The following is a 20,604-nucleotide window of genomic DNA, read 5'->3' on the forward strand; positions in this document are numbered from 1 at the left end:
TTGCTAAGTGAGTGTTGGGATACTCATCCTGCAATCCATCAAACTGAACAAATTGCTATATCATTTGAATAGTGTTAGGTTTTAGTTCAAAAGTATTTGCAGCTACAGCAAGTCTAACTATGCTCGATTCAGTTCCTGTTAAACAAGGTTTAGCATAATCATACATAGTGCGTGGAGCAGGATTTTGATTAACTGCAATTATAGGAGGTAACTGATTGTCTTGGTTTTCAGCCATCTCTTCAGTTGGGGGTTGAGTATCATCGTCTTGCTCATTCTCTGTGTATCTTAAGCTTCGCCTTATTTCTCTTTGGTTTCTGTGAGCTGTGCGATCGATTTATTCGTTAAAGAGTAGTGGTCCTGACAGGTTTCTTCTTGTCATAAACTATAAAAACCTGCCAAGAGAAAGAAAAAGTAAATTAATAAATTATAAAAAATTAAATTAAATTAAATTTCAAGAAAAATAAATGGGTAATAAAAATTGAGCGTTTCAAATATCTTAATTCCCCGGCAACGGCGCCAAAAAATTGGTCGCAATTTTCGTGATAGGTAAGTTTTAAATATTTATAATTAATCGCGATGCAAGCAAGTGTACCTATCGAACAGTAGTGTAGTTTTAGCAAGATCGGGTTGTCGAACCCAAAGGAACTAAAAGTACTAGTAATGACTGTCTTTTTATTATCTAGCCTAAAAATAAGGTGGTTTGGTTTTAACTAACTAATTAACTAATCTAAGAATTCACAGAGAATGGAATTGGGGGATTACTTTTGGAATATGATTGAATTAAGACAGTACCGAAGGAAAAATCCACCTAGACTGTACTTGTTATTCTGGCTCCGAATTGGACGATTTATTCATTTAACTTGTTCCGTAGAGATCCCTAAGTTATGTTATTATCCCTATCCAAGACTAATAACGTCTAATCCCTAAATTGAATAATTGAGACTTTTCTCTAATTAACACTCTAGGGTTGCATTAACTCGATCTATGGATCCCTCTATTAGGTTTCACCCTAATCCGGCAAAATCTTGTCACCCTATCTCTAGGCGCGCAATCAATTCCACTTAATTATGATAAATGTACTCTTAAACAGAGTTTATTCCTCCTCTGAATAAGAGCTTATCTTGAATCAGTATCCTGGATATCAAAAAAAGAATTAAGAACAAGTTAAATATTTATCATACAATTCAGAAAATAATAACAAGATTCGTCTTAGGTTTCATTCCCCTTAGGCACTTAGGGGATTTAGTTCATAACTAAAAAGGAAAACATCTCAGAAGAATAACGAATATAAAACATAAATAAAACCCAAAAATCCTGAGGGAAGTTGAGGGGAGATCTTCAGTCTTGATGATGAAACCGGCTTCTGAGATGGATCAATTAGCTTCCTTCTAGTAATTCCTTCCTTCCTCTCCGTGCCTCCCCTTTTCTCTTTCTTTAAGGCGTATTTAAAGGCTTTAGAATGCCTAAAAACCCTCAAAATTAGCCTTTTCCGAATTGGACTCAACTTGGGCTCGGCAGGGACACACCCATGTGAATTATGCTTCGAATCTTCCAAATTGATACAGCCATGTGGTATGCCCGTGTGAGGAAGTCCAGGCCGTGTTGACTTCGTACTTTGGTCCATTTTCTTCGTTTTTGGCCCGTTTCTCATTCCTTTCGCTCTCCTAAGTATAAAACATGAAATAAGGCATTCGGAGCATCGAATTCACCAATTCTAAGGAAAAATCATCCATAAAATGTGTTAAGCATGGGGTAAAAATATGTATAAATTGTAGTTTATCACAGACTTAGTGCCAAATACTTCCGATTCATCATCATATTCATCCAATTCAATTATATACAATACATGTATAATAAAGCCATCAAAACCTACTTAACATCATATTTTAAGTACAAACTTACCTCGTACTGGAATTTGTCGACTCGGATTGTTTATTCTACAATCTTCGTTTTCCCTTAGTCTAAGTCGGAATTCCTACTCTCTTGATCTATGTGTATTCAAAATTAACCTTTTTATTCACCAAATCATTCAAAACAATCCATATACACACAATTAGGGTACTTTGCAAAATATCCCTCATATTTTCACATTTCAACACTTTAGTCCTTAATTCACAAAATCACAAAAAACACAAAATTTGCTTGTACACAAGCTTAGCTGAATTTTCATGACTCTCATACAAGTCCATACATTTCATTTATTTCACATTTTAGTCCCTCAAAATAACATTTTTACAATTTAGCCCAAATTACTCAATTTCATCAAAAATTCAAAGACAACCCATTTAAACCCAACATCAAGCTTCTATAATTCATCAACTAACATCACAAAACTCATAATTTCATCAATGGCACATTTCAAAATCATCACAAAAATTAGAAATTGAAGCATGGGTTCGATAATATACGAAGCAACGATTACAAAAATGTAGAAATTATAAAAAGCCGAACAAAACTCATACCTTAATCTAACTTCAACCTAGCCGAACCCTAAAACTCTTTTTCTTTTTCTTTTTCTTGCCAATTTCAGTTGATGAACATAAAGAAATAAAATGAATTTGATTGTTTTTCTTTTAATTAATATGACTTTAATACTAATTTCCTATTTTGTCATTTTATAAACAATTATAAAACCATTTAATGGATGACATTCTCAATGGACAAATAACAACATAAGGACCCTTGCTTTAGAAAGCCAACTCAAATAGGCACTTTAACATCTAGCACACAGCTTTTACATTTTACGCAATTAGGTCCTTTTTGCAAATTAAGCACACAAACAGTTAAATTTTTACACGAGACTTTCACACATGTCAATTCACTTATAATGGACACGAAAAATAATATTAAGATATTTTTTGACTTGGATATGTGGTTTTGAAACCACTATTCCAACTAGGGTCAAAACCGGGCTGTTACAATTCTCACCCTTAGGGATTTTCGTCTCCGAAAGTCTTACCGTTAAATAGATTTGGATATTGCTGTCTCATAGTATCTTCAGGCTACCACGTGGCCTCTTCAACACCATGTCGATGCCACATCACTTTAAATAATGGAATTTTCTTATGTCATAACTCTTTAACCTCTCGAACTAAGATTCGGATCAGTTTTTCTTCGTAAGTCATATTAGACTGAATTTCGATCTCAGACGGAGGAATTGTATGCGAAGGATTGGATCTGTATCATCGAAGCATCGATACATGAAACACATTTGTGAATTTTTTCTAACTCTGGTGGTAACGACGATCTACATGCTATCGGTCCAATACGCTAAATAATCTCATATGGCCCGATGAACCTCAAACTTAATTTGCCTTTTTTACCAAACCGAAGCACTTTCTTCAACTCAATGTCTTTTCTTTTCAAATCTGCGTATGATTTCTGACGATCGGAAGCTGCTTTCAAACTATTTTGGATCACTTTTACTTTCCGTTCAGTTTCTTTTATCAAATCAACCCCGTGAATCTTATTTTCGCTGAGCTCAGTCCAATATAAAGGTGTACGGTATTTGCGACCATATAAAGCTTCATATGGTGCCATTTTAATGCTCGACTGAAAACTGTTATTATAAGCGAATTCCATCAACGGTAAATATTGTTCCCACATACCTTTAAACTCAAGAATGCAACATCTCAACTTATCCTCAAGTATCTAAATAATCCGTTCAGATTGACCATCTGTTTGTGGATGAAAAATAGTACTAAAGTGCAATTTAGTACCCAAAGCATCTTGCAACTTCTTCCAGAATCGCGATGTAAATCTCGAGACTCTATCTGACACTATCGATAATGGCACACCATGCAATCTCACAATATCAAAAATATATAACTCAGCTAATTTATCAAGTGAGTAATCAATCGATTTAGAATAAAATGATCTGATTTCGTCAAACAATCAACTACAACCCAAATTGCGTCTTTCTTTCTCGGAGACAAGGGCAAACCCGAAACGAAATCCATGGTCACTCGTTTCCATTTCCACTCCTGAACCATAATCAGTTGTAGCAAACCAGATGGCACCTGATGTTCAGCTTTAACTTGCTGATAGATCAAACATTTAAAAATAAAATCAAAGATATCTCTTTTCATTCCGGACCACCAATAATGTTGTTTCAAATCCTTATACATTTTCGTACTACCCGGATGCATAGATAAATGACTACTGTGAGCTTCACTCAAAATCATTTGAATTAACCCTAGATTTCTCGAAATATAAATTCGATCTCAAAATCTCAACCAATCATTTTTATCAACTCTGAATTCTGAATCAGACTCTACATTACATTAAGCTCGTTTAACTAAAATCTCATTATCAATCTTCTAGGCTTCAATAATCTACTATAAGAACAAATATCTCGCTTTTAATTTAGCTAAAACTGAACCATCATTAGATAGAACTAAATGAGCATTCATCACACGCAAAGAAAATAATGGTTTTCGACTCAAAGCATCAGCAACAACATTTGTTTTTCCCAGGTGATAATCAATCACAAGTTCATAGTCTTTTAGCAGTTCTAACCATCTTCTCTGTTGCAGATTTAAGTCTTTCTGAGTGATCAAATACTTAAAACTCTTATGATTCGAATACACATGCCATTTCTTACCTAACAAAAAATGACGCCAAATTTTTAGAACAAACACAATTGCAGCTAACTCAAGATCGTGCATCGGATAGTTCTTTTCGTGCGGCTACAACTGTCTCGAACCATAAGCACTAACTTTTCCTTCTTGCATTAGAACACATCCTAGACCAATCAACGAAGCATCGCTGTAAATTACAAATTCTTTACCCGATTCAGGTTGTACTAATACCGGAGCTTCAGTCAACAAATTCTTCAATTGATCAAAACTATTCTGACATTTTTCAGAACATTCAAACTTCACATGTTTGTGTAGCAGTTTTGTCAACAGAGTCGCAATCATCGAAAAACCTTTCATGAATCTTCTGCAGTAACCAGCAAGTCCCAGAAAACTACGAACATCAGTTGCATTCCTCGGAGGTTTCCAATCTAAAATAGCTAAAATTTTGCTTGGATGAACTTAAATACTAGAGGCTGATACAATATGACCCAGAAAACCAACTTCTCGCAACCAGAACTCACATTTACTGAACTTCGCATACAACCGTTTATCTCGCAGAGTCTGTAACACTATTCTCAGATGTTCGGCATGTTCGGATTCATCACGTGAATAAATTAATATGTCATCAATGAATACAACAACAAATTGGTCTAAATACGGTCTAAAAATTCTATTCGTCAAATCTATAAAGATAGTAGGTACATTAGTCAATCCGGAAGGCATAACTAAGAATTCATAGTGGTTGTACCTCGTTCTAAAAGCATTCTTCAGAATATCTGAGTCTTTCACTCGCAGCTAATAATAGCCTGATCTTAAATCTATTTTCGAAAACATAGTAGCTCCTTTCAACTGATCAAACAAATCACTAATTCAGGGCAGTGAATACTTATTCTTGACAGTCACCTCATTCAATTGACGATAATCTATACACATTCTCATCATACCGTCTTTATTTTTCACAAATAAAACCAGAGCACCCCAAGGTGAGAAACTCGATCTAGCAAACCCTCGATCGATCAACTCTTGTAACTGAGACTTTAATTCTTTTAGTTCAGTCGGAGCCATTCTGTACGGAGCTATCGAAAGCGGAATAGTACTAGGTACCAATTCTATGCCAAATTCTACCTCTCTAATTGGAAGTAGTCCTGAAAGTTCTTCAGGAAACACAACAGGGAACACACAGACAACAGGTACAGATTCAACTTTCTTTTATGACACTCTTGAATCAATCACATATGCAAAATAAGCTTCACAACCCTTTCTCACAATACTCAAAGCTTTCATCGAAGATATTATAGCAGGCAATCCATTCAAATCACTAGATTCAATTCTGACTATTTCATCATTCTTGCATCTCAGATTAATGATTTTTCGTTTGTAGTTCACCATAGCATCATGCAAAGTTAACCAACCCATACCCAGAATTATATCAAACTTATCGAAAGGCAATAACATCAGATCAGCTGGAAAACAATTATCTCGAAACATTAACGGACAACTCTTATAGACTTTATCAACTGGAACACATCTATTTAGGTGGGTTCAAAACTCTAATTACAAATTCAGTAGACTCTATAGGCAAAGTCTTACTGTTCACTAAGTTCATAAATATATACGAATGCGTTGATCCAGGATCTATCAAAGCAATCACAAAAGTATCATAGAGAGTAAATTTACCCATAATCCATCTGGTGATAAAGCTTCCTCACGAGCTCGAATAGCATAGACTTTGGCAGGTGCACGAGCCTCAAATCTAACAGTTGTGTCTTTCGTTCCTCTCTGACTACCGCTTACATCTCCTAAATTTCTGGAAGGTCTACCACGAGGAGCATTACCACTCTGCCTTAGATTCTGAACATTACCTTTTTCATCTAAATCTAGGCAATCTTTGATAAAATGATTTCTTGAACCACAACTATAACAACCTCGGTTATTACTTTTTTCCCAGCATTCACCAAAGTGTCGTCCTCCATATTGATCACACTCAAGCTTTTCATTCTTTGCATTATCAACACTGGCAACAGACGTGGATGAAGATTTGAAATTTGATTGCGATCTCGCACAATCTCTATTCGAATGTCCCACACTATTCTTTGAATGACTGCTAGCATCTCTAAACTTCTTGGATCCAGATTGAAATGATTTGCCCAATGATCTCTTTCGTACTTCTCTAGCTTCAAAATCAACCTTTCTTTTCTCTTTCCCAAGATCTTCAGCTTTACATGCTCGTTTAACAAGCACTACAAATTCTTTGATTTCCAAAATCCTGACTAACAAGCGAATATCTTCATTCAAACCATCTTCAAATATCTTGCACATTATTGGTTCTGAAGATACACATTCGTGGGCATACTGACTCAACCTTACAAATTCCCGCTCGTATTCTGTGATAGACATACGACCTTGTTTAAGCTCGAGAAACTCTTTGTGCTTCTGATCAATGAATCTCTGACTAATATATTTCTTTCTGAATTCAGCTTGGAAGAAATCCCATGTAACTCGTTCACTCAGAACCAAAGACGTCAAAGTTTTCCACAAGTGATACGCTGTGTCTCTCAGAAGTGAAAGGACACATTTTATACATTCTTCTGGACTCAAGGACAACTCATCAAACACTCTTATTGTGTTCTCTAACCAGAACTCGACTTTTTCAGCATCATCGTTTGTTGTAGCTCAGAACTTTTTAGCCTCATATTTTTTAATCTTATCAATTGGTGGTCTACTCAACTGTACCAGATTCACTGGCGGTATAATAGGAGTTTGAGGAGAATTAACCGCGGGTAGAGGTTGTTGTACAACTAGATTGGTTCTAATATATTGAGTGAACCAATCATTCATCATCTGATAGAAGGCTTGTAACACCCCGTACCCGATACCGTTGCCGGAGTCGAACACAAGGTGTTAACGGGCTTAATTCATTACTTAAACAGCTGATACAATTCATTTTAAAATTTTCTAGACAAGCTGGCTAATTGCATCACAGTCTCTTTAAAAATCATATCTCGAGTTTGGAAGCTCGAAATCCAATTCTGTAAATTTTTCCTGAAACTAGACTCATATATTTATCCATTAAAAATTTTTATAGAATTTTTGGTTGGGCCAATTACTACAGTTTATTAGTTAAAGTCTCCCCTGTATCAGGGTTCGACTACTCTGACCTCTATGCATTACGAATTAGATATCTCCATGTACAAGGCTTCAATGCCTATGCCGTTTATCTCTAATAAAACTATAGTCAATAATGAATCTTTACATATAAAGCATGACTTCTAATTATTTTTTCAAAATTTATGGTGAATTTTCAAAGTCAAAATAGGGGATCCAGAAATCGCTCTGGCCCTGTTTCACAAAAATTTAAACATCTCATAAAACATAGCTCATATACCTGTTTTGCTTCTTCCATATGAAAATAGACTCATAAAGCTTCGATTCCATAATTTATTCATTATTTAATTCCATTTATACTATTTTTAGTGATTTTCCAAATTCACATCACTACTGCTGTCTGAATCTATTTTATGGTAAAATTTACCTATTTCATGGTTTCCATGGATTAGCTAGTAATTTGACATACATAACACCAAATATGATCATGATTAGCCATTCCAATGGCTAGTCATTATCAAGAATTTCCATACTACTCAATAACCATATCATAAGTGTAACACCAAAAATGATCAGCCATGGCATACGGCATAATAATCAAATAGACTTAGACTATTACTCAATCAAAACCGAATTATCAAGGCCAAACTTACTGAACCTTATAACTAAGCACCCATAAGGCCAAATCCAAACTTAGCATTCAAGCCATATTCGCATGGCTAAAAGTTTACATATTAAAGTTCAAACAAAACATAATAGCCTATACATGCCGAAATGTTCTCTTAGACCAACTAAGAATAGGGTACCAAAAAGTTGCAAGCTGGTGTGATGACTTCGACGATGGTCCCGAGCACACAAAATGGGTCAAAGAAACCTAAATAAGTAACAAACAAACACACCAAATGAGTATATAACTCAGTAAGTCATAAGCCTTACATACCATCCATTTATAAAAGATCATAAGAGAAAGCAAATAATGCAAAATCAGTTACTCCAACCATACCGAACTATGCTATAATTTCTTAGAATTTCGATTCAATCTCATGCCAAGTCCTACAATCAAATCAAATACCAAAATAACCCAATTGATTTAGACCCGATTCCTCAAAGCATGGAATCATGATGCACTAGATAAATTTATACCTACTCAGCACATGTCTCAAGTTCCATATTTTAGTTACTAGTTCTACCACTCCGTTCTTTCATGCACATTTTATATTATCAACCGAATTTGCACACATAGTGCCATAGTAAACCGCACACTCAGTGCAATGGATTTTCTCTCATGCTTCAACATCCAAATCAGCACACATAGTGCCACTTAATTCCGCACACATAGTGTCATATGTTAACTCATTATGATAAGGCAATTTACTTAATTCAAATAGCACATATGGTCACATTAATAAATAGGAAAATCACTCCAAAAGAATACTCATCAAAAGGAATTCTTTTATGATTCACTAGTATTATTTATATACAAACTAATCAACCTTACAAAAATGCTTAAGGACTTACCTTGTGTTGGGTAAAACGGTTCCAACTCAGCTACTCGATGTTCTTTGCTTTGCCCTTGCTTGATTCCCCTCCTTTAACTTCTTGAGCTTAATCATATAAGTTAAACTAGTTTAACCGTCTTGCTAAATATTTATATCAAGATATTAATGATTTCATATCATAAGAAACACATGGTAAATTTTTATCTTTCTACCTTATGCTTTTGAGCCATTCGGCTAATAACCATATAATATCACCTTACTATCAATAATCCAATTACACATACATATATACATATTTGTATATTAGGCAACCACCCTTACTAATTACTCATTTTAGTCGATTTTATACAATCAAAGGTAATATCACAAATGGGCATACTTATATAGCCGAATGTGCAAAAATTAGATTTAACATCACCTATACACTTAATTAGATGGCCGAATACATATACTATCAATTATAATATCATTTTTATTCTTTTAATCACATAGTTTCCTCTCATGAACACTTGACCGAATTTTTCCTAATCTAGCATAGCTTCACATCTATTTGTAACATCATATAAATCCACATATAACTACATTTCTACCTAAATTTTCTTTCACCTTTCTACTATTTCCATTCACAACATCAAAAGCACCATACTCTTAGCATTTACCTCTCCCTAACCGTATGCCATTTAATTACCTATTTAGGTAGAAAATTAACATATGGGATATAATAAGACATTGGCTACTAACTAGATTTTCACAAAAATTTTAACAAAACTAACATGAATCCTACCTTAATCAACCCCTTAGGATGGCCGAATGTCTTAGAACATTTCTCCCTTCTTTCTCTTAGCTCACGGCACTTGAAAAAGAAAGAAGATGAAGACTTTCTCTTGCTTTCTTATTTTATTCATCTTTCCTTTCTTTAATTTATTTTAACCATTTACTAATAAAAGCATTACATTAAAAATTCAACTTAATGGAAGAACCATCCTTGCTTGGCCGGCCACTACTTGAGTTTTGGGCAATTTGACATGCAAACCCAAGTTTTCTCACCTTGTTGTTATTTGATCCTTACAATTTACCTATCATCTTTTCTAAGTTTCTCAACTAATTCATTTCAAGAAAATTCACATTCCTAAGAATAATTTAAAACATTAATTTTTCATACACACACTATTACACATCAAATATATGCAATTAAAATTAAAGTAAATTTTTATGACTCGATTTTGTGGTCCCGAAACCACATTCCGACTAGGGTCAAATTAGGTATGTCACAAGGCTTGTTTAGCCTTACCATCACGGCTACTCGTAGCCAGTCGAGAATTACCTTGCACCACCCCTCGCGCATGAGCAGGCGCATTTCTTTTAACATTGTCTGCTACAGCTCTATCGGGATTCATCACACTATCGCAGTTCATAAATATAGCATGTATAGCTAGACTCACATACGTTATGGTAGTCCTAGAACCGACTAAACCATAGCTCTGGTACCAATAAAATGTAACACCCCTAATCTATAATCGTTGCCTGTATAGGTTAAGAGACATTACTAAACTCATAACACAAACCAGAATAATTGAATATCAAATATTATCTCATTGCAGTAAATCTCATTCATGCAGATTCATTAAGATCATAAAAACGAGTATACAATACTTAAAAATGCGTTCGGGACCAAATCGACAACATATGAAAGTTTCAAAACTTATAAAAATTTACAACTTTTAAAAGGTCACATGCCCGTATGAACAGGCCATGTGCCTCACACGGTCTAGACACGCCCGTATGTCATGGCAAAACAGGGCATAGCTACTAACTTGCCCACACGGCAAAACCACACCCCCGTGTCCAGGTCGTGTGCTAGGCCGTGCCAAAAATAGGGGGTATTCTATTTGTGATGTCATCATACCAATTAAGATCACACGGCCAGACCACACCCCCATGTGTCTTGGCCGTGTTCAAGCCTGACTTACAATTGTAGGGTACCCTAGGGGACACACGACAGTGCAACATAGCCATGTGTCGCACACGGCAGAGACACACGCCCTTTTCTCTGCCCGTGTGGACAAAAACAGGCCATTTAAATAGCCAATTTTCCATCTCAATTTGGTCATCCTCCAGGCAAAGGAAACTAACATATTTATAACACCATTTCAGCCAAATTCAACACCAAAACATAACCCTTTTCATACCATATAATAGTCACCAAAATTCGTACCCATAAACCTTACCAATTCATACCTAACATAAGGTAATATCATACCAAAGCATTTCCTTCCATACATCATTCAATCTCAAGTTAATCTTACCAAGACTTACCAACTAAAAAATATCACAATTTCATATTATCATCACATACCATGAACCACTATCAACCATAAGTTCAAGCACAAATTAGCCAAGTCACATGGCTAAGCATATACATCACAAAACATACTTCTCACACTACTAGCTTATACATGCCATACTTCATAAATATGCATTTTTAAAAGTACTAAAATGAGGTTCGATAGTCTGGTGACGATCCTGGATGATCCCCGAGCTTGCAGTAGCTTCGATAACTATAAAACAATGTATATACACACAAAGGAAGCTTTCAAAAGCTTAGTAAGCTTGTACCAAAACATCGACAATATAAAATATGAAACATCAATACATAAGTAAATATAATTTCTCAATTCATCCACCAAGTCCATGCTAACAACAGCTATATGTTTATACAAATTCAATAAACTTTTATACGTTTTACCACCTACCACGTAGGTATTATACTTACTGGAACATTTTCATGTTCATTTGTTACAATCTCACCTCTTGTTCGAATACTTTAAGACTTTCTGATGATTACCAATGCTTTAATAATCCGCACACTTAGTGCTTAAAGATTAGCCGAAGCTAGAACGATTCTACACACTTGGTGCGATCTCAACTAACCGAAGCTAAGTCGGTATTGCACACTTAGTGCCTTAGTAGCTGAAGCAATTTTAAATCGCAGACTTAGTGCCAAATACTTTCGATTCATCATCATATTCATCCAATTCAATTATACACAATCCATGTATAATAAAGCCATCAAAACCTACTCATCATCATATTTTAAGTATGAACTTACCTTGTACTCAGAATTTGTCGACTCAAACTGTTTATTCTACAATCTTCGATTTCCCTCGGTCTAAGTCAGAATTCCTCTTTTCTTGATCTATATGTATTCAAAATTAACTCTTTTATTCACCAAATCATTCAACACAATCCATATACACACAATTAGGGTACTTTGCAAAATAGGCCTCACATTTTCACATTTCGACACTTTAGTCCCTAATTCACAAAATCACAAAATACACAAACTTTTCTAGTACACAAGCTTAGCCGAATTTTCATGACTCTCATACAAGTCCATACATTTCATTTATTTCACGTTTTAGTCCCTCAAAATAAAATTTTTTCAATTTAGCCCAAATTACTCAATTTCATCAAAAATTCAAAGACAACCCATTTAAACCCAACATCAAGCTTCCATAATTCATCAACTAACATCACAAAACTCATAATTTCATCAATGGAACATTTCAAAATCATCCCAAAAATTAGAAATTGAAGCATGGGTTTGATAGTATACGAAGCAACGATTACAAAAACGTAGAAATTATCAAAAACCGAACAAAACTCATACCTTAATCAAGCTCAAACCTAGCTGAACCCTAAAACTCTTTTTCTTTTCTTTTTGTTGCCAATTTGGGTTGATGAACATAAAGAAATAAAATGAATTTTATTATTTTTCTTTTAATTAATATGACTTTAATATCAATTTCCTATTTTGTCATTTTATAAACAATTATAAAACCATTTCATGGATGGTTGTTTTAGTCCATTAACATTCTCAATGGACAAATAACAACAAAGGACCTTTGCTTTAGAAATCCAACTCAAATAGGCACTTTACCATCTAGGATACAACTTTTACATTTTACGCATTTAGGTCCTTTTTGCAAATTAAGCACACAAACAGTTAAATTTTTACACGAGACTTTCACATATGTCAATTCACTTATAATAGACATAGAAAATAATATTAAACATTTTTTTGACTCAGATATGTGGTCTCGAAACCACTATTCTGACTAGGGTTAAAACCGGACTGTGACAGTAAGACCATGCCAAGGCATGATATTAGTAAGTTCTACAAGGTAAGGAAATCATGTAAGACCATGTCAAGATATGGCATTGATAAGCTACTATAAGGCAAAGATCCCATGTAAGACCATGCCAAGGCATGGCAATGGTGAGTTCATAAAGCAAGGATACGTAAGACCATGTCAAGACATGGCAATGGTAAGTTTAAAAAGGAAAGGTACCTGTGTATCCTTAGTATTTCAAATGGTTCAACAGAAAATTTACAGAGTGTGCCAAAGGGAAGGTAAGATAAGTCCATGTTCTAAAGGTTTAGGTTATCTTGATAATTCATTTAGAATGTTGTTATTTATTTACATGCAAACATACTAAGCTTTATGCTTACTTTCTTTCTTTTCTCCCTTTTTTATAGTATCACAAAGCCAATTTGAAAAATCGTAAGGACATCGGAGATTCCCTCACACTATCAACGAGTTATCTCGGTATTTTGTGACTAGAAATACTTTAAGTTATGGCATGTATAGGGACTTGGCTATTTTGTGTGTATGTTCTTATGATATGATTAAAGAATGGCATGTGAATACTTGGTAATGATTGCTTATAATATATCTAAATAAGAACATTTTTTTTTGTTATGTATGCCTAAATGAGGTTTGATGCAAAGAAACGATGAAAGAGTAAGAGTTGGCCATGGAACAGTTAGGAAACAGTAGCAGTGACATGGATTTCAAAAATCACTAAAAATTGTAGAAATGGAATTAAATGGTGAATGAGATATAGAATTAATTCCATAGCAAAGGAAGTCTATATTCTGAGATATTTAAATTTCCATGAGACTTGTTTAGAGTGACTTCGTGATCCCCTGTTCCAACTTTGGAAAATCACTAGAAATTGTAAAAAAAATAATTATAAGTCAAAGCTTATATGTATAGATTTCTTAGTGAGTCTGTTTTGATTAGAAACAAATAGAAACATTATCTGATTTTTGTATCATGACATAATCAATTTTTAATGAAGAGATGTTAGGTCCACTGAACTGCGAAACAAGGGAGCCTTTAATGAATAAATTGTACTAATTGGCCAAACCAAAAATTATGGAAAAATTAGGGTAAGAAAATATATGAGTCTAGTTTCAAGGAAAATTTACGAATTTAAATTTTGAGTTTTCTAACTCAAGATATAATTAATTTAGTGACTGTTACGCAGATGGACAATTTTATTATGAATAGTGAAATAAATTGATTTAATTTGTGTAAGTAATCGGAAAATTTTTAATGCTCCCAGTTCGGTCCCGAACCATTCCAATTGCAGGTTTTAGGGCATTGAGGTCCCTTTTTAGGGATTTATTTTAATAAATGTGAGTGAATTTATGTTTTTTTTAAAATTAATTTTTTATGCCCCGAACAGGTAAAATAAGTCTGGTAACGCCCGTGCTCGACTCCGGCGACGATCTCAGGTAAGGGGTGTTACATTTAATGGTATCAGAGCAAGAGTTTAGTTTATTCTGAGAATATTCAGTATGGTTAAGAGTCTAGCTATACATGCCATACTTATATTTTGATAGTGTCACGACTCCTGACAATTTTAAAATGTTTTTTTTATAGTTATGGATTTTGAACGAGTTGGTGCAGATGACGTAGAAAGTAACGCGCCCGCTCCCGTAGAAGGGACGGTGCCACCAGATAGTAGTGAAAGGTCGTTACAATTAGTCAGGGAGGAAGGGCTCGAGAAGCCTTTTTCCAAGCTATGAATGAATGGTTTGCCAAGTTTGTTCGTATGAATCCGGCCATTAGACCTTCACCCCCTCATGATTCTCAGACTACCCACGTAGCTTCCCTAGTCACAGATACAGTCAGAAGAGAGAAGCCACTAGTTGATTAAATTAGAAAACAAGGGGCCGAAGAGTTTCGGGCTACTAAAGATGACAATACAGAGAAAGTTGAATTTTGGTTTGAGAATACTATCAGGGTCTTTGATGAGTTATCCTGCACACCTGAAGAGTGCATGAAGTGTGTTGTATCACTTTTATGAGACTCGACCTACCATTGGTGGAAGACACTTGTGCCAGTAGAACCAAAAGAAAGGGTTACTTGGGATTTCTTCCAGGAGGAGTTCCGTAAGAAATACATTAGCCAGAGGTTCATTGACCAGAAATGAAAAGAATTCCTTGAACTAAAGCAGGATAAGATGACAGTGACTGAATATGAACTTGAATTTGTCAGACTCAGTAATTATGCTCGAGAGTGTATGTCTACTGAAGCTATTATGTGCAAGATATTTGGAGATGGGCTCAATGATGATATTCGACTATCAGTCGGTGATTTAGAAATAAAAAAGTTTTCCATTTCAGTTGAAAGAGCTTGTAAGGCAGAGGAGTTGCTGAAAGGAAAGGGTAAAGCTAAAATTGAGATGTAAGGCACGAAGAAAAGATAGATGAGTATGTCATTTCAATCTACATCCAAGAGGCCTAGAGAGTTCTCTACAAGATCTAATTTTTCAGTAGGATATTCTAACCGAAATAGAAGTAGAAGATTTATAGGTCAGAAAAATCAGACCACTTCAATTGCGAGTGTTGGTAGTATTCAGCCTGATAGACCCGAGTGTCCTCAATGTGGTTGGCGTCATCCAGGTCAATGTTGAGCAACTGAGACTGGTTGTTTCCGATGTGGTGCATTAGATCATTTCATTCAAGAGTGTCCTGAGATGGTTAAAAGAGAAGTAATACCGAGTGTAAGATCAGGAAATGCCCCCGTTAGAGGCAGACCTCAGAGAAGTTCAAGAATAGGGGCAGGTAGAGGTGCATCTAGAGATTCAGCAGCGAGACCCGATGTTATAGCACCTATAAAGACCTATGCTATCCGTGCTCGTGAAGAGGCATCCGCCCCGATTTAATTACAGGTACATTTTCTCTCATGATGTTAATGTTATTGCTTTGATTGATTCAGGTTCGACCCATTCCTATGTTTGCATGAAATTGATGCCTAGTATGAACATGTCCATAGAGTCTATGGGATTTGTGATTAAAGTATCGAATCCATTGGGTCAGTATGTATTAGAAAACAAAGTATGTAAAATTTGCCCTTTGATGGTTAAAGGTTATTGTTTTCCGGCCGATCTCATGTTATTTCCATTTGATGAGTTTGATGTGATTCTTGGTATGGATTGGTTAACTGTGCATGATGTGATACTGAATTGTGGAAATAAATTTATTGAGTTGAAATGCGAATGGTGAAATTCTTCGGGTTAATTCAGATGAGTTAGATAGTTCAATTACCATGATTTCTGTTATGTCTGCTCAGAAATGCTTGAGAAAAGGATATGAAGCTTATCTTGCTTTTGTGTTGAATACTAAAGATCCAGAGTTTAAAATTGAATCAGTGAGTTTCCTGATGTGTTTCCGGAAGAACTACCAGGTTTGCCTCCTATCAGAGAAGTTGAATTTGCTATTGAATTGGTTTCAGGTACAACACTCATTTCTATTGCTCCTTATATAATGGCTCCAATGGAATTGAGGTATTGAAAGTTTAGTTGCAGGAACTAACAGAGAAAGGCTTTCAAAGACCTAGTTGTTCACCATAGGGTGCACTAGTGCTCTTTGTGAAAAAGAAAGATGGTTTGATGAGATTGTGCATAGATTATCGACAGCTTAACAAGGTGACTATTAAGAATAAGTATCCACTGCCTAGAATTGATGATTTGTTTGATCAACTGAAGTAAGATTAGTTCAAAGTAACTTCGTGCTCCCCAGTTCCAACTTTGGAAAATCACTAGAAACTTTTAAAAAATAATTATAAGTCAAAGTTTATATGTCTAGATTTCTTAGTGAGTCTTATTTTATTATAAACAAACGAAAATGTTATCCGATTACTGTATAATGAGATAATCGATTTCTAGTGAAAAGAGATCAGGTCCGCTGAACTGCAGAACAGGGGAACATTTAATGAATAACTAATTGGCCAAACCAAAAATTCTAGAAAAATTATGGTAAGAAGATATATGAGTCTAGTTTCAAGAAAGATTTACGGATTTAAATTTCAAGTTTCGTAACTCAAGTTATAATTAATTTAGTGACTGTTACACAGATGGACAATTTTATTATGAATAGTAAAATAAATTGTTTTGATTTGTGTAAGTAATCGAAAATTTTTTAATGTTCTCAGTTTGGTCCCGAACCGTTCCAATTGCACGTTTTAGGGCCTCGAGAGCCCTTTTTAGGAATTTATTGGATGATTGTGAGTGAATTAATTTTTTTTAAAAGTAATTTTTTTATACCCCGAACAAGTAAGATAAATCTAGTAACGCCTCGTGCTTGACTCGATGACAGTTTCGAGTAAGGGGTGTTACACATAGCTCATCTTACCATTTCATTAAATCATTGATATTCATAATTCATATCTAAACCTTTCCATTACTTTACTTACTCGTTGAACCGTATAAAAACATCAGATACTCGACAACACCTTTCCATATATCCATAACATTTTCAATAATACTCACACAAGCTGTGAAATGGGCCTACTCACACGAGCTTTGGGTTGAGATGTTAGCTACACAATGCTGCTCATAGGAGCTTTGGAGAATCTGTAACAAATGCAAGACCTCAGCCATCGGTAAGACATTCAGGCCCAGCACCCGAACATATAATCCCTAATGACATGACATTTGTATCCTAAGAATTCTCTAGGTTCAAATGAGACTTTTGTCATCAAATATTCAATTATCGAATTATTACCGAATCAATTGTAAAAAATATAATATTAACAAATAATAAACCAAGATAACATTTAATAAATATAAAATTCATACAAACTTACCTTGACCATAACGGTTGTATCAACAAAAGTCGAGAATTAGTCCAAGACTTTTTCTTTTCCTTAATTCAAGTTCAGTTGATTCTTTTCTTAAAATAAATAATAATTTCACTCAATTAAATAATAATTACGGTTTATCAAATACCCCCACACTTAAGCATTTGCTTGTCCTCAAGCAAAATCCTCAATTCACAATTAAAATAAATTCTTTTCAACTTATAATTCTCATCAATAGTGTCTCAAAATGATCCATAAGTAATCATACATTGAAAATTCAACTCGAAGAACATTAAAGTTTCAAACATTCCAAGTTGAGCATTTTATCATGAAAACCTAGGTGTCTCCCCTCATTTAAGTAATCAACTTTGATTCAAAACATCACAGAGTTTCACATCCTCACTAAAGATTCACTCAAATCATTCGAGGTGTTTAAGGACAAGAAATTTAGCACTCAACAGCCAATATGAGAAGTTATTACCATAGGCTTGCGTGAAAATCAAATCTCCACCACTATATATTGAGATGATACATCAATCAAAAGGTCTTTAGAGGGTTGTAACGTGGATTTGGTTAGGGGGTGTGGCCATAAACTGAAAGAGAAGGTTAGAATCGAGATTGAATTGAAAAATTACCTAACTAGAAAAATACTACAATTGACAATTTACATTCCTAATTGAGTTTTTCTTCATGGATAACATTGTTTTAACCTAAGCATTACATAATTTCATAATAATTTTTTTTAAGAACAAGTCATATATTATAGAACTTTGCTAAAAATACAACATAGCTAAGCAGTTTATTCAAATTGAATCTCGACAAAAATAGGGGTCAAATTAATTAAAGGGATTTCAATAATAATGGGTTATGGGTTAATATTGAGGGAAAATCAATGAATGGCTTGTTAAGTTCAAGGGGGTTCTCTAAGGGTTAATTATGGAGGTAGGCTTTTTATGGAACGAGTGGGTTAAACCTAGTTGCCTTTATCATCTCAAGATATCAAATCAAAGGTGTGGTCTTGACATGCATAATCAACCAAGTTCTAGAATAATAATTCGATATTGACGCACTCAAAGCAACAATAAATGTGAGCATGAAAGAAATAATATATGCTTTAAAGGCTCAAGATCTCACAAAAATTATGGCTTTTTTATGTTTAACCTGTGAATTTCAACGCAAGATAATACCTAAACTTGGGGAAACAACCTAAAAAAATTGTTTTAATTCTCAAAAATCAACTTATCATGCTTGATTATCTAATTCCTTAAAGTTTAAACAATCAATGCATAAATTCCTATGTTTTAATTCAAGACATATCAATAAAAATCACAAATTAATCAAAATTTATTCTAATAATGATATGAGAAGATTATTTGAGAACAAGACAAATTTCAGGGATTGTTTTTTTGATGATGATATGAATAACCCCTCCCCCCACACTTAAGATGTACATTGTCCTCAATGTACAAAGATAGATTTACTGAAAAATATAGAAATAAGAGAGGGAAAGAAGTGAAACTTCCTAAATATGTGGATGAATTCCTTGAATCGAAGTTATGGAGAATAATCGGCTAAGGCAAGTGTGAGATTGGAGGAGGATACTCTGGTGGTGGCTAGAGGTTCGTTAGTTCACAAGTCCAGTGCCAAAAGAATATTATATCTGGTGGTAGCTATGGTCGTGGTGGAGTAGGACATAGCGGTCGTGGAGAACCTTTGCCAGTGGAGTTGCAAATTCCTAAGTAATAGTGAGCTTTGGAGCTCTTCATAATTGCTATAGAATCAGTAACTCTTTAAGAAATATAAAGTAACATGATTACTCGTAAAGAAATGGCTGAAAATATAAATTGTTTAATATAAATTATAAAACCTAAGGATGTAATAAAAATAAAATTAAAGAAAAATAAAATAAAATGTAAGTTTTAACCAAATAAAGATAAAAGTAAAAACATAGAAATAATAAATAAAAGTCTTTAAACATCTTCGTCGCTAGATGGCTCTCGAGGTGGGGGCAGTGATGAGATGTGAAGGTGCTAACAAATCTGATGTAGAGTAGCATCAATGTGATCAAAGAGCTGAAAACACTGCTGCTCGAATCGAATAAGACACTCAGATATGTCAGAAAGTAAAGACGCCGCAAGAACTAGACAATGAATTGGTGGTGGCTGAGAGGCTGGATCCTCGTGAGATGGAGGGGCATCATCAACAATGTCCTCTGGGTCCTCCTGCTCAGCTAACTGGATGAGGAGGTACTGGAGAGGATCAAATCCACGTCGTCGCTCAGTCATCCTTATATGCAGCATACTCGAGATGCCCTTTGGGGACGTCTGACTGATGTGAGTGAGGGAGGATGCTTATGTCGCCGTGTTGAGGAGACCAAAGTACTGCGCCAGACGAGTCACATAAGGGTCGATGGATATGACTCCCTTCCTGTGCCGCTCCATCTGATGGCGAATGGCGAAGGCGATGAAATAGGCGAGGTCGAAC

Source organism: Gossypium hirsutum, chromosome A12 (assembly GCF_007990345.1).
Source record: "Gossypium hirsutum isolate 1008001.06 chromosome A12, Gossypium_hirsutum_v2.1, whole genome shotgun sequence".
In the NCBI taxonomy this organism is placed as follows: domain Eukaryota; kingdom Viridiplantae; phylum Streptophyta; class Magnoliopsida; order Malvales; family Malvaceae; genus Gossypium; species Gossypium hirsutum.